Here is a 14,013-nt window from a genome sequence, read left to right as displayed (position 1 = left end):
TGCCAGCACCAGCTTGAATGCCTGGGTTTATATATCCCAATCATTGTCCCTACCCCTGTGCTCTCAGGCAATAGATGACTTGACTATTTCTTTACCTCCTGCTTTTAGCTTAATTGGTATTTTGGTGAGTTCTCTTTACAACTTGATTGATCAGGTGTGAGCTGAGTTACAAGCACCGTGTTTAAAGGTGGGTGTGGTCACCTTCCCTAGCTAGGCTTAGGAATTCTTAAATCCAGCTAGTCCTGTCTGTCAGTTCCCCCTCTCAACAGGAAAACCCAATTGCTATTGGGGAGGTTGGCTGATGACTGCTCTAACTGCCTCCTGCTGTATTGGGGCATAGTAGGGGTCATGCAGTAGAGATTTCCTCAGGAGGGGTGTGTTTGATGTCATCAACATTGGAGCATGGGCTAGCAGACCAGTCCAGGGGTCCACAGTAGATGTTAGTCATGGACTGCATCTGGGGCTCCATTTGAAGAATGATTTATAGTCTTACAGCTTCAATTCTGGAAGACAAACTTAACAAGGAGATTAAAGATACAGGGATTGAAATGTATGGCCTAAGTGCAGAGGGAGGCACATCCAACTGTTAGTAGGATTTGGGACTGAGGCTTCATGGAGTCCAGTGAAGGTGCTATTAAATGGGCTTACCAGGAGAGTATGGGTATGGAGGGTGAAAGTGGGGTTTCCTTTAGAAAAACTCCTATACGATGGGGCATCAATATTTCTGGGAAGCCACATTCTCCATAGAAGCTCTTGGTAAGAGGAACTACTGGTAGTACAGCAGCATGGAGGAGGTGCAGTGACAGTGAAAGGGGGTAAGAAAACAGTAAGGAGACAAATATGACAAGAGAGGGCCATGGGGATCTACGATTCTAGTTACTTTCCTTATGATTGCCATGTGAAGAGCAGGCGCAGATCCTCTAGATGTTCACAGGAATAGCTAGCATTGTCTCCTGCATTTTTGGGTTCCTTTGGCAGTATCCAGGGTTTTGGGATGAGGATAAGCCAATATAGGCTGGAAACATTCCTCCTTGAGGGCCTTGGTTCCTTTGGGTAATTTTAGCCCTAACTATCTAAACTGCTGTGAACAGAGCTGAGCCTTTGGTTTGGAAACCTTGTAGCCACTGGTGGCGAGGAAGTTTAAGAGCACTTGGGTGGCTTGATGGCACAAAGTTTCTGAACAGGAGGCTAATAGTAAATCATCCACATACCAAAGGACAAGAGTGTCCAAGTATGAGAACTGGCTCAAGTCTTGGGCTAATGCCAGGCCAAATAGATGGCCTGAACCCTTGGGGTAAAACAGTCCCAGTGAGTTGAGACATTGAGTTCAAAGGATCTTCAAAGGCAAACAAGAATTGACAGTCAGGATGTACAGGGATGCAGAAAAAGGCATCCTTAAGATCCAGGACTGTAAACCATTCTGCTTCCTCTGGTATTTGGGAAAGCAGAGTTGTAAGGGTTAGGTGCAGCTAGGTATAGAGGGACAATGGCCTCATTGATAATCCTGAGATCTTGCACTAACCTCCACTGTCCTTTGGGTTTCTGTACTCCTAAAATTGGAGTATTGCAGGGGCTATTGCATGGTTTTACTAGTCCTTGGGCTTTTAGGTCCTTAATACTCTTTTGGAGTTCTTGGTGGGCGCCAGGTCTAAGGGGGTACTGCCTTTGTTAGGGAAAGAAGGCAAAATCCTTTAGTTTAACTTGAACGGGACAGGCATTCTTCTCTCATCCATATTGTCCTTCTGTTGCCCAGACTTCAGGATTAATTCCTTCCTCAAGTAGGGGACAACAAACATGTGTTCCTTCTCCTATGTTCAGGTATATAATAGCCCCTGCTTTTGCTAGGAGTCTCCCTCTAACAAAGGAGTGGTACTTTCTGGCATACTTAGAAAGGCATGTGAAAAGGGTAAAGTTCCCCAGTCACAACTTAGTGGCTGGGAGAAGTATCTAGTGACTGTCTGTCCTAGGATCCCTCAGATAGTGACAGATCTGGAAAACAGTTGTCCAGCACAGGAGAGTAAGACAGAGAAGGCTGTGCCAGTGTCCAGGAGACAGTTAACCTCCTGGCCCTCAATGGTCAAGCATACCAGAGGCTCTGTGAGGATGATGGCATGGGCTGGTGCTTGCCCTGGGCTCCCTCAGTCCTCCTGCTGGATCATCTGGTTAGTAGCTTCTGACTCCGAGGACCTTCTTCCCCTGGGGCAGTGGGATTCCTTTATGTAAGGGAATGGTGATTCCAGTGATTCCTTTGACATAAGGGGCATGGACAAGGGGGCAGCTTATTTCTATCCAGACAATCTTTTTTAAAGTGTTCTTGTAGACCACACTGAAAGCAAGCCCTATTAGGCATTCAATTTACCCAGTCTTTCCCTTTTCCAGAGCCTCCAAAGTCTGCTTGCCTGAGGGCCATGACTTCCTTATCTTATCTTCCTTTATCTCTTGCATCTAAGGTAGTACAAATGTTTAATAGGCTTTTGTGGATTCAATTGATGATGTCTTGAACTAGTAGTAGTTTCTAGGCTCCTGTGGAGTACCTATAAAACAAAAATTGAGGCCAGGTGTAGTGGCTCATGCTTGTAATCTCAGCATTTTAGGAGGCCAAGGCAGGACAATGGCATGAGCTCAGGAGTTTGAGGCCTGCCTGAGCAACATAGAGAGACCTCATCTCTACTGAAAATTGAAAAAATTAGCTGGGTGTGGTAATGTATGACTGTAGCCCCAGCTATTCAGAAGACTCAGCCAAAATGATCACTTGAGCCGAGGAATTTGAGACTTCAGTGAGCCATGATCATGCCACTGTACTCCAGCCTGGGTGGCAGAGCAGAACCCTGTCTCAGAAAAAAAAAAGAAAAAGAAGAAAGAAAGAAAAGGAAACAGATATGTATAAATTGGAGAAGTGAGTCCATCCAAGTTGCCCAGATCATAGCTTTAAAGCAGCAGATGAAAACTTGAACTTAGTAACACAGCATGATGTGATAGCTCCACTTTAGTGCTCACAAGGGTTATCTGGAGAAAAGGAGCAAAGGTAGGTGGGGACAACAACAACATGACTTCGCCTCTTCAGAAACATAATAAAACCCCTTTCCAGGGCAATCATTGATGTCGGTTAATGATCCCTATTTTAAAAAATTCTCTAGTAAAATGAGCTCTTCCTGTATCCTAATTCCTTTGAAAAAGATTCAACATAAGTACAAGTGAGACTTAATTCTATGTTATAAATGTTGATGTGAAGCTTGAAGCTTCGATGGCTTTATTTTGTTTTCAAGTTTGTATTTCTCATCTCATTTTTCTGTATCTTATCAAATTATACACGTATATATTATGTATATATACATTTTTATATATGTACCTGCATGCATATACTCATATATGTGTATATATGTACATAGATACATAGTGTTTTCTACTCCAAGCAACAAAACCATACCAATTTTCATTTCATTAAACACCCACTCTATTGTGGCATAACATAAATAGATCCAGAGTAAATATTTAAAAATATTTGTTCAACATAGTTTGCTAATAGGAAAGAATTCATGTTCATTAAAATGTATAATTACTTTTACACCATATGCTCTTCTGATGTAAAATAAACTTAGAGTTTTTAAAGAGACACCTATGGCTTCGAAATTAGATTGCATAGACTATCCTGTTCTTCTAAGCATAAAATGTGCTTTATGACTTTCACTGAAAGTCTGGAGAGGGGGAGAAGTGTTATTGGTAACACCTAACCTCAGTTCCAACTTTAGTTGTATATTATTACATGTTCCCTCTTCTGTAGACATAATGCTGCTGTCCTTCAGCATTTTTAGTTTGTGGATTCAATCTTGAAAAAATATTGGACTACAATCAGCTGCAGTTGGAGGCTCCCACTGAGAAGAATGAAAACGGTGAGTGAATCCTGCATCAGCAACTAAGGTATCTAGGTTCTCTCACTGGGACTGACTAGGAGATTGGCACAACCCAAGGAGAGCAGGGAAAAGCAGGGTAGAGCGACGGCCCATGCAGGAGCCGAATGGGGCAAGGGGACATCCCACCCCCAACCAAGGGAGGTGTTGAGTAATTGTGCTGCCTCACCCAGGAAACCATGTTTTTTGCATGGATTTGTGCAACCTGTGCATCAGGAGATCCCCTTGTGACCTCATGCCACTAGGACTTTGGGTCCTAAGCACAGAGCAGTGCAGATTCTTGGTAGCTGCTTGGCTGGAGACTGCCTAAGACTACCCAGTTCCTGGGGAGATGGGTGGCTGTCATCACTGTGGTTGCCTGCTGCCTAAGATGACTGAGCTCCCGAGGGGAGGGACAGCAGCCATCACTGTAGCTCCAGTTGGCCATTTTCCCCTGCCAGTGCTGGGGAGACTGGGCGGTTTGGCCCCAGGAGAAATTTCCCACAGCACAGCACAGCAGATGTGGCAGATTGGCCAGACTGCCTCTTTAAGCTGTACCAGGACCCATCCCTCCTCATCAGACAAGGCCTGGGAATTTCATCAACGACAGCCAGGGGTTTAGGGACAGAACTCTAATCTCCCTGGGATGCAGGCCTTGTGGGGAGAGACAACTAGAGTCTTCACAGATAAGTGGACTTAGTCTTTTCCCTTGCTGGCTCTGAGGAATCCAGGCAGTCTAGACAAGTGGGATTCTCCTAAGTGCAGAGCTCCCCCTCCACCAAGGGGCAGCCAGAGAGCTTCATTGAGCAGGTCCCTGATCTTGTGCCTCCTGACTGGGTGAGACCCCCCATCAGGGGTTGCCAGACACCTTATACAGCAGCATTCCTGCTGGCATCAAGCTGGTGCCTCTCTGGGATGGAGTTCCCAGGGGAAGGAGCAGGCAGCCATCTTTGCTGCTCTGCAACCTCCACTGGTGACACTTCCAGGTGTGGGAGGGACTCAGGCAAATAAGATCTAGAGTGGTCCCCCCAGCAAATCACAGCAGCCCTACAGAAGAGGGGCCAGACTGTTAAAAGAAAAACAAACAAACAGAAGGCAACAAAAACAATACCAGCAATAAAAAAGTACCCATGAAAACTCCATCCAAAGGTCAGCAGCCTCAAAGATCAAAGGTAGATAAACTTGTGAAAATATGAAGAATCAATGAAAAAACAAACTGAAAACTCAAAAGCCAGAGTTCCTCTTCTCTTCCAGATGATGACAACACCTTTCCAGCAAGGGTCCAGAATTGGGCTGAGGCTGAGATGGATGAACTGGCAGAAGTAGGCTTCAAAATGTGGGTAATAATGAACTTTGATGAGCTAATAGAGTATGTTCTATCCCAGTGCAAAGAAGTTAAGAACCATGATAAAATATTAGAGGAACATAAATGACCTGACAGAGCTGAAAAACACAACATGAGAACTTCACAATGCAATCACAAGTAGCAATAGCCAAATAGACCAAGCAGAGGAAAGAATATCAGAGCTTGGAGACTATCTTGCTAAAATAAGATAGGCAGACAAGATTAGAGAAAAAAGAATGAAAAGGAATGAACAAAACCTCCAAGAACTATGGGATTATGTAAAAAGACTGAACCTATAACTGATTAGGGTACCTGAAAGAGACAGGGAAAATGGAACCAAGTTAGAAAACATACTGCGGGATATCATCTAGGAGAACTTTCCCAACCTAGCAAGGCAGGTCAACCTTCAAATTCAGGAAACTCAGAGAACCCCAGTAAGGTGCTCCAAGAGAAGATCAACCCCAAGACACATAATCATCAGATTCTCCAAGGTCAAATGAAAAAAAAAATGTTAAGGGCAGCCAGAGAGAAAAGCCAAGTCACCTACAAATTGAAGTCCATCAGACTAACAGCAGACCTTGCAATAGAAACCCTACAGGCCAGAAGAGATTAGGGGCCAGTATTCAACATTCTTAAAGAAAATAATTTCCAGCCCAGGATTTCATACCCAGCCAAACTATGCTTCATAAGTGAAGGAGAAATAAAGTCCTCTTCAGGCAAGCAAATGTTGAGGGACTTTCACACCACCAGGCCTGCCTTGCAAGAGCTCCTGAAGGAAACACTAAATGTAGAAAGGAAAAAGCATTACCAGCCACTACAAAAACAAACTGAAGTACACAGACCAACATCACTATGAAGTAACTACATAAACAAGACTATAAAATAACCAGCTAGCATCATGATGACAGGATCAAATTCACACGTAACAATATTAACCTTAAATGTAAATGGGCTAAATGCCCCAGTTAAAAGACACACAATGGCAAGTTGGATAAAGAGTCAAGACTCATTGGTGTGCTGTATTCAAGACACCCATCTCACATGGAAAGACACACATAGGCTCAAAATAAAGGGATGGAGGAAAATCTACTACGCAAATGGAAAGCAGAAAAAAAAAACAGGGGTTGCAATCCTAGTTTCTTACAAAACAGATTTTAAACCAAGAAAGATCAAAAAGGACAAAGAAGGACATTATATAATGGTAAGGGGTTCAATTCAACAAGAAGAGCTAACTATCCTAAATATATATACACCCAATATAAGAGCACCCAGATTCATAAAACAAACTCTTAGAGACCTTCAAAGAGATTTAGACTCCCACACATTAATGGTGAAGGATTTAACACTCCCCTGTCAATAGTAGACAAATCATCAAGGCAGAAAATTAACAAAGATATTCAGGATTGAACTCAGCTTAGTCAAGTGGACTTGACAGATATCTACAGAACTCTCCACCCAAAAACAATAGAATATACCTTTTTCTCAGTGCCACATGGCACTTACTCTAAAATTGATCACATAATTGGAAGTAAAACATTTTTCAGCAAATGCAAAAGAACTGAAATAATAACAAACAGTCTCTCAGACCATGGAGCAATCAAATTAGAAGAAGATTAAGAAACTCACTCAAAACCATACAACTATATGGAATTTAAACAACCTTCTCCTGAATGATATCCGCTGGTGATACCCAGGCAAAAAGGGTCTAGACTGGACCTCCAGCAAACTCCAACAGATCTCCTGAGTAAATCATGAAATTAAAGCAGAAATCAAGAAGTTCTTCAAAATCAATGAGAGCAAAGAAACAATGTACCAGAATCTCTGAGATGCAGATAAAGCAGTGTTAAGAGGAAAATTTATTGCACTAAATGCCCACATCAAAAAGCTAAAAAGGTCTCCAATCTGCACCCTAACATCACAACTAAAAGAACTGGAGAACCAAGAGCAAACAAACCCCAAAGCTAGCAGAAGACAAAAAATATCCAAGATGAGAGCAGAACTGAAGGAGATAGAGATATAAAAGACTCTTCAAAAAATCAATGCATCAAACAACAGATTCAACAGAATATACATTCTTCTCAACACCACATCACACTTATTCCAAAATTGACCACATATTTGGAAGTAAAGCACTCCTCAGCAAATGTAAAACAAAAGAAATCAAAACAGTCTCTCAGACCATAGTGCAATCAAGTTAGAACTAAGGATTAAGAAACTCACTCAAAACTGCTCAACTACATGGAAACTGAATAACCTGCTCCTGAATGACTACTGGGTAATTAACGAAAGGAAGGCAGAAATAAAGATGTTCTTTGAAACCAGTGAGAACAAAGACACAACGTACCAGAATGTCTGGACACATTTAAAGCAGTGTTTAGAGGGAAATTTATAGCACTAAATGCCCACAAGAGAAAGCAAGAAAGATCTAAAATCAACACCCTAATGTCACAATTAAAAGAACTAGAGAAGCAAGAGCAAACAAAATCAAAAACTAGCAGAAGGCAAGAAATAACCAAGATCAGAGTAGAACTGAAGGAGATAGAGACACAAAAAACCTTTCAAAAAATCAATGAATCCAGGAGCTATTTTTTCGTAAAGTTCAACAAAATTGGTAGACCTCTAGCAAGTCTAATAAAGAAGCCAAGAGATAAGAATCAAATAGAGGCAATAAAAAATGATAAAGGGGATATCACCACCGATCCCACAGAAATACAAACTACCATCAGAGAATACTATAAACACCTCTATGCAAATAAACTAGAAAATCTAGAAGAAATGGATAAATTCCTGGACACATACACCCTCCCGAGACTAAACCAGGAAGAAGTTGAATATCTGAATAAACCAATAACACATTCTGAAATTGAGGCAATAATTAATAGCCTACCAACCAAAAAAAGGCCAAGACCAGATGGATTCACAGCCGAATTCTGCCAGAGGTACAAAGAGGAGCTGGTACCATTCATTCCTTCTGAAACTATTCCAATCAATAGAAAAAGAGGGAATCCTCCCTAACTCATTTTATGAGGCCAGCATCATCCTGATACCAAAGCCTAGCAGAGACACAGCAAAAAAAGAGAATTTTAGACCAATATCCCTGATGAACATCAATGCAAAAATTCTCAATAAAATACTGGCTAACCAAATCCAATTCTCAACAAAATACTGGCAAACCAAATTTGAGCACATCAAAAAGCTTATCCACCACAATCAAGTTGGCTTTATTACTGGGTTGCGAGGCTGATTCAACACATGCAAATCAATAAACGTAATCCATCACATAAACAGAACCAATGACAAAAGCCACATGATTATCTCAATAGATGCAGAAAAGGCCTTCAACAAAATTCAACAGTCCTTCATGCTAAAAACTCTCAAATAAACTAGGTATTGATGGAACGTATCTCAAAATAATAAGAGCTATATATGACAAACCCATAGCCAATATCATTCTGAATGGGGCAAAAACTGGAAGCATTCTCTTTGAAAACTGGCACAAGACAGGGATGCCCTGTCTCAACATAGTGTTGGAAGTTCTGGCCAGGGCAATCAGGCAAGAGAAAGAAATAAAGGGTATTCAATTAGGAAAAGAGGAAGTCAAACTGTCCCTGTTTGTATATGACATGATGGTATATTTAGAAAACCCATCATCTCAGCCCAGAATCTCCTTAAGCTGATATGCAACTTCAGAAAAGTCTCAGGATATAAAATCAAAGTGCAAAAATCACAAACATTCCTATACACCAATAACAGGCAAACAGAGAGCCAAATCCTGAGTGAACTCCCATTCACAATTGCTACAAAGAGAATAAAATACCTAGGAATCCAACTACAAGGGATGTGAAGGAACTCTTCAAGGAGAACTACAAACCACTGCTCAGTGAAATAAAAGAGGACACAAACAAATGGAAGAACATTCCATGCTCATGGTTAGCAAGAATCAATATCATGAAAATGGCCATATTGCCCAAGGTAATTTATAGATTCAATGCTATCTCCATCAAGCTACCAACGACTTTCTTCATAGAATTGGGAAAAACTGCTTTAAAGTTCATAAGTCTTAGCATTGCCAAGACAATCCTAAGCCAAAAGAACAAAGCTGGAGGCATCACACTGCCTGACTTCAAACTATACTACAAGGCTACAGTAACCAAAACAGCATGGTACTGGTACCAAAACAGAGATATAGACCAATGGAACAGAACAGAGGCCTCAGAAATAACACCACACATCTACAACCATCTGATCTTTGACAAACCTGACAAAAACAAGCAATAGGGAAAGGATTTCCTGTTTAATAAATGGTGCTGGGAAAACTGGCTAGCCATATGTAGAAAGCTGAAACTGGATCCCTTCCTTACACCTTATACAAAAATTAATTCAAGATGGATTAAAGACTTATATGTTTGACATAAAACCATAAAAATCCCTATAAGAAAACCTAGGCAATACCATTCAGGACATAGGCATGGGCAAGGACTTCATAACTAAAACACCAAAAGCAAATGACAACAAAAGCCAAAATAGACAAATTGAATCTAATTAAACTAAAGAGTTTCTGCACAACAAAAGAAATGACCATCAGAGTGAACAGACAACCCCCAGAATGGGAGAAATTTTTTGCAATCCACCCATCTGACAAAGGGTTAATTTCCAGAATCTATGAAGAACTTAAACAAATTTACAAGAAAAAAACAACCCCATCAAAATGTGGGCAAAGTATATGAACAGACACTCCTCAAAATAAGACATTTATGCAGCCAACAGACACTTGAAAAAAATGCTCATCACACTGGTCATCAGAGAAACGCAAATCAAAGCCACAATGAGATACCATCTCACACCAGTTAGAATGGTGATCATTAAAAAGTCAGGAAATGACAGATGCTGGAGAGGATGTAGAGAAAGAGGAATGCCTTTACACTGTTGATGAAACTAGTTCAACCATTGTGGAAGACAGTGGGTGATTCCTCAAGGATCTAGAACTAGAAACACCATTTGACCCAGCAATCCCATTACTGGGTATATACCCAAAGGATTGTAAACCATTCCCATTCTACTCTAAAGACACATGCACACGTATGTTTATTGCGGCACTATTCACAATAGCAGACTTGGAACCAACCCAAATTTCCATCAATGATAGACTGGATTAAGAAAATGTGGCACATATACACCATGGAATACTATGCAGTCATAAAAAGGATGAGTTCATCTCCTTTGCAGGGACATGGATGCAGCTGGAAACCCTCATTCTCAGCAAACTATCAAAAGGACAGAAAACCAAACACCACATGTTCTCACCCATAGGTTGGAATTGAACCAAGAGAACACCTGGACACAGGGTGGGGAACATCACACCCCAGGGCCTGTCATGGGGTGGGGGGCAGGGGGAGGGATAGTATTAGGAGAAATACCTAACGTAAATGACGAGTTAATGGGTGCAGCAAACCAACATGGCACATGTATACCTGTGTAACAACCTGTACGTTGTGCGCATGTACCCTAGAACTTAAAGTATAATTTTAAAAAAAGGGGGAAAAAACATGTGATTATCTCATTAGATGCAAAAAAGCGACTTCAATAGAATTAAAAATACCTTCATGTTAAAAACTCTCAATAAACTAGGTACTGATGGAACATACCTCAAACTAATAAGAACTATTTATAACAAACCCACATCCAATATCACACCAAATGAGCAAAACCTGGAAGCATTCCCCTTGAAAACTGGCATAAGACAAAGATGCCCTCTCTTACCACTCCAATTCAGCATAATATTGGAAGTTCTGGCAAGAGCAGTCAGTCAAGAGAAAGAAATAAAGGGTATTCATATAAGAAGAAAGGAAGTCAAACTGTCTCTATTTGCAGATGACATCATCCTATATCTACAAAACTCCATCCTTTCAGCCAAAAAGCTTCTTAAGCTGATGAGCAACTTCAGCAAAGTCTTGAAATAAAATATCAGTGTGCAAAAATCATAAGTATTCCTATATATCAACAATAGACAAGCAGAGAACTAAATCATGAATGAACTCCCATTTACAATTGTTCCAAAGAGAATAAAGTAACTAGGAATATAGCTAACAAGGGAAATGAAGGACCTCTTCAAGAAGTACAAACCACTGCCCAAGGAAATCAGAGAGGACCCAAACAAATGGAAAACATTCTATGCTCATGGAAAGAAAGAATCAATATTGTGATAAAGGCCATACTGCCCAAAGTAGTTTATAGATTCAACGCTATTCCCATTAAATTACCACTGACATTCTTCACAGAATTAGAAAAAAAAAAACTACTTTAAAATTCATATGGAACTGAAAAAGAGCCTGAACCGCCAAGATAATCCTAAGCAAAAGGAACAAAGCTAGAGGCATCACGCTACCTGACTTCAAACTACATTATGAGCCTACAGAAACCAAAACAACATGGTACTGGTAGAAAAACAAACACATAGACCAATGGAACAGAATAAAGAACTCAGAAATAAGACCACACGTCTATAACTATCTGATTTTCAACAAACCTGTCAAAATCAAGCCATGGGGAAAGAATTCCCTATTTAATAAATGGTACTGGAAGAAATGACTAGCCATTGCAGAAAATTGAAACTGGACCCCTTCTTTACACCTTATACAAAAATTAACTCATGATGGATTAAAGACTTAAATATAAAACCCAGAACTATAAAACCCTAGAAGAAAATCTAGGCAATATAATTCAGAACATAGACACTGGCAAAGATTTCATGATGAAAACTTCAAAAGCAATTGCTTGTTGCTTTTGTCAAGCAAAAATTGACAAATGGGATCTAACAGACAACCTCCAGAATGGGAGAAAATTTTTGCAATCTCTCCATCTGATAAAGGTCTAATATCCAGAATCTATAAGGAACTTAAAAAAAATTACAAGAAAAAAAAGCAAACAATACCATTTAAAAGTACATGAACAGGCAAAGGACATGAACAGATACTTCTCAAAAGAAGACATTTATGGAGCTAACAAACATATGAAGAAAAGCTCAACATCATTGACCATTAGAGAAATGCCCATCAAAGCCACGATGAAATACTGTCTCATACCAGTCAGAATGGCAATTATTAAAAAGTCCAGAAACAACAGATGCTAGTAAGGCTGTGGAGAAATAGGAACACTTTTACACTGTTGGTGGGAATGTAAATTAGTTCAACTATTGTAGAAGACAGTGTGGCAATTCCTCAAAGACCTAGACCCAGAAATACCATTTGACCCAGCAATCCCATTACTGGGTATATAACCAAAGGAATATAAATTATTCTATTATAAAAATACATGTACATGTATGTTCATTGCAGCAGTATTCACAATAGCAAAGACATGGAATCAACCCAAATGTCCATCAATGATAGACTGGATAAAGAAAATGTGGTACAAATATACCATGGAATACTATGCAGCCATAAAAAAGGAACAAGATCATGTCCTTTTCAGGGACATAGATGGAACTGGAAGCCGTTATCCGCAGTAAACTAACAAAGGAACAGAAAACCAAACACCACATGTTGTCACTTACAAGTGGAAGCTGAACAATGAGAACACATGGACACAGGGAGGAGAACACCACACACTGTGGCCTTTTGCAGGGGTCGGGGGAGCAAGGGGAGAGACAGAATCAGGAAAAATAGCTAAAGCATGCTGGGCTAATACCTAGGTGATGGGCTGATAGGTGCAGCAACACACTTACCATGGCACACGTTTATCTATGTAACAAAACTGCACATCCTGCACATGTATTCCAGAACTTAAAATAAAATAAAATATAAATAATAGCAAAAAAAGAAAATATATTATCAACCTAATGGGGGAGAAATGATGATATGCTATGCTCATTGCATTAGACAACAAATATTATTCTTATCCTACAAATATTGTGAAAATGTCCAGGAGCCAAGAAGTCAGGACCAGCTGGGTGGGAGCTTCCCTGGAGAGTCACTTATGCTTGGAGGTTTACTGGGGCTGGGGCAAACATGGAAAGGCTAATATATCATGAATCTTTTAAGTTGTAAATGACGGAAATACAACTTAAGCAAGCTTAAGCCAAAAAGGGTATCAACACACATTACTAAGAGTCCAAGAATGGTACTTACTTCAGGCATTGTTACATCTAGAGGACAAATGTTACCAGGACTGTCTTTTTCCTTTTCTTGGAAAGGCTCTCTCCATGTGGTGAGCAAACAGCCATTCTCTATGGACGACTCACATTCCCTTGTTTAGAAATCCTACCAAAATGAAAGGGGGGTTTTGTTTTGTTTGTTTGTTTGTTTTGTTAGCTTTGGCAGAAAGTTCCAAGGGAGAGCATGTCTCAAGTCATGTGTCTGTGCTTAAATCAATCATTGCACCAGGAGATGTGATGGTCTGATTGGCCAGACCTGGTTCTTGTATCTCTTCTATGTTGAGGATGAGGAGAAGAATCAGAGTCGGCTCCACTGAAGCTAAATAGAATAGGAAGAGGTAACTTATCATCAGAGGAATGTGAAAAGATGCTGAGTTGGCCCGAACACAGATGCCTCCTGCTAAGGAATGTAACAAGACGGTACTCCATGGATGAATCTACAGTTAGAAAGAACGAGTTTTAAGGAGCAAGTAAAATACTTAAAATAAAAATTGTTCATTTCCGATTTATTGAGATCCTACTGGATGTCAGGAAGTGTCTTAAAAGCTAGAGATATAAACAAAACAGGGAAAGTTCTTACTTTTGTAAAGCTTATATTCTAGTAATGGAAGATAGGTAAATAAAATAAT

At 40.2% G+C, this 14,013-nt stretch overlaps 1 pseudogene; it reads right to left on the bottom strand.

The window, feature by feature from the left end:
- Positions 1-310: 310 nt before the first annotated feature.
- Positions 311-13,813, bottom strand: LOC140709748 (uncharacterized; annotated as a pseudogene).
- Positions 13,814-14,013: the final 200 nt, after the last annotated feature.

The sequence above is a fragment of the Chlorocebus sabaeus genome, chromosome 22 (assembly GCF_047675955.1).
Source record: "Chlorocebus sabaeus isolate Y175 chromosome 22, mChlSab1.0.hap1, whole genome shotgun sequence".
Classification (NCBI taxonomy): Eukaryota; Metazoa; Chordata; class Mammalia; order Primates; family Cercopithecidae; genus Chlorocebus; species Chlorocebus sabaeus.
This window is presented reverse-complemented; position numbering and strand designations above follow the sequence as displayed.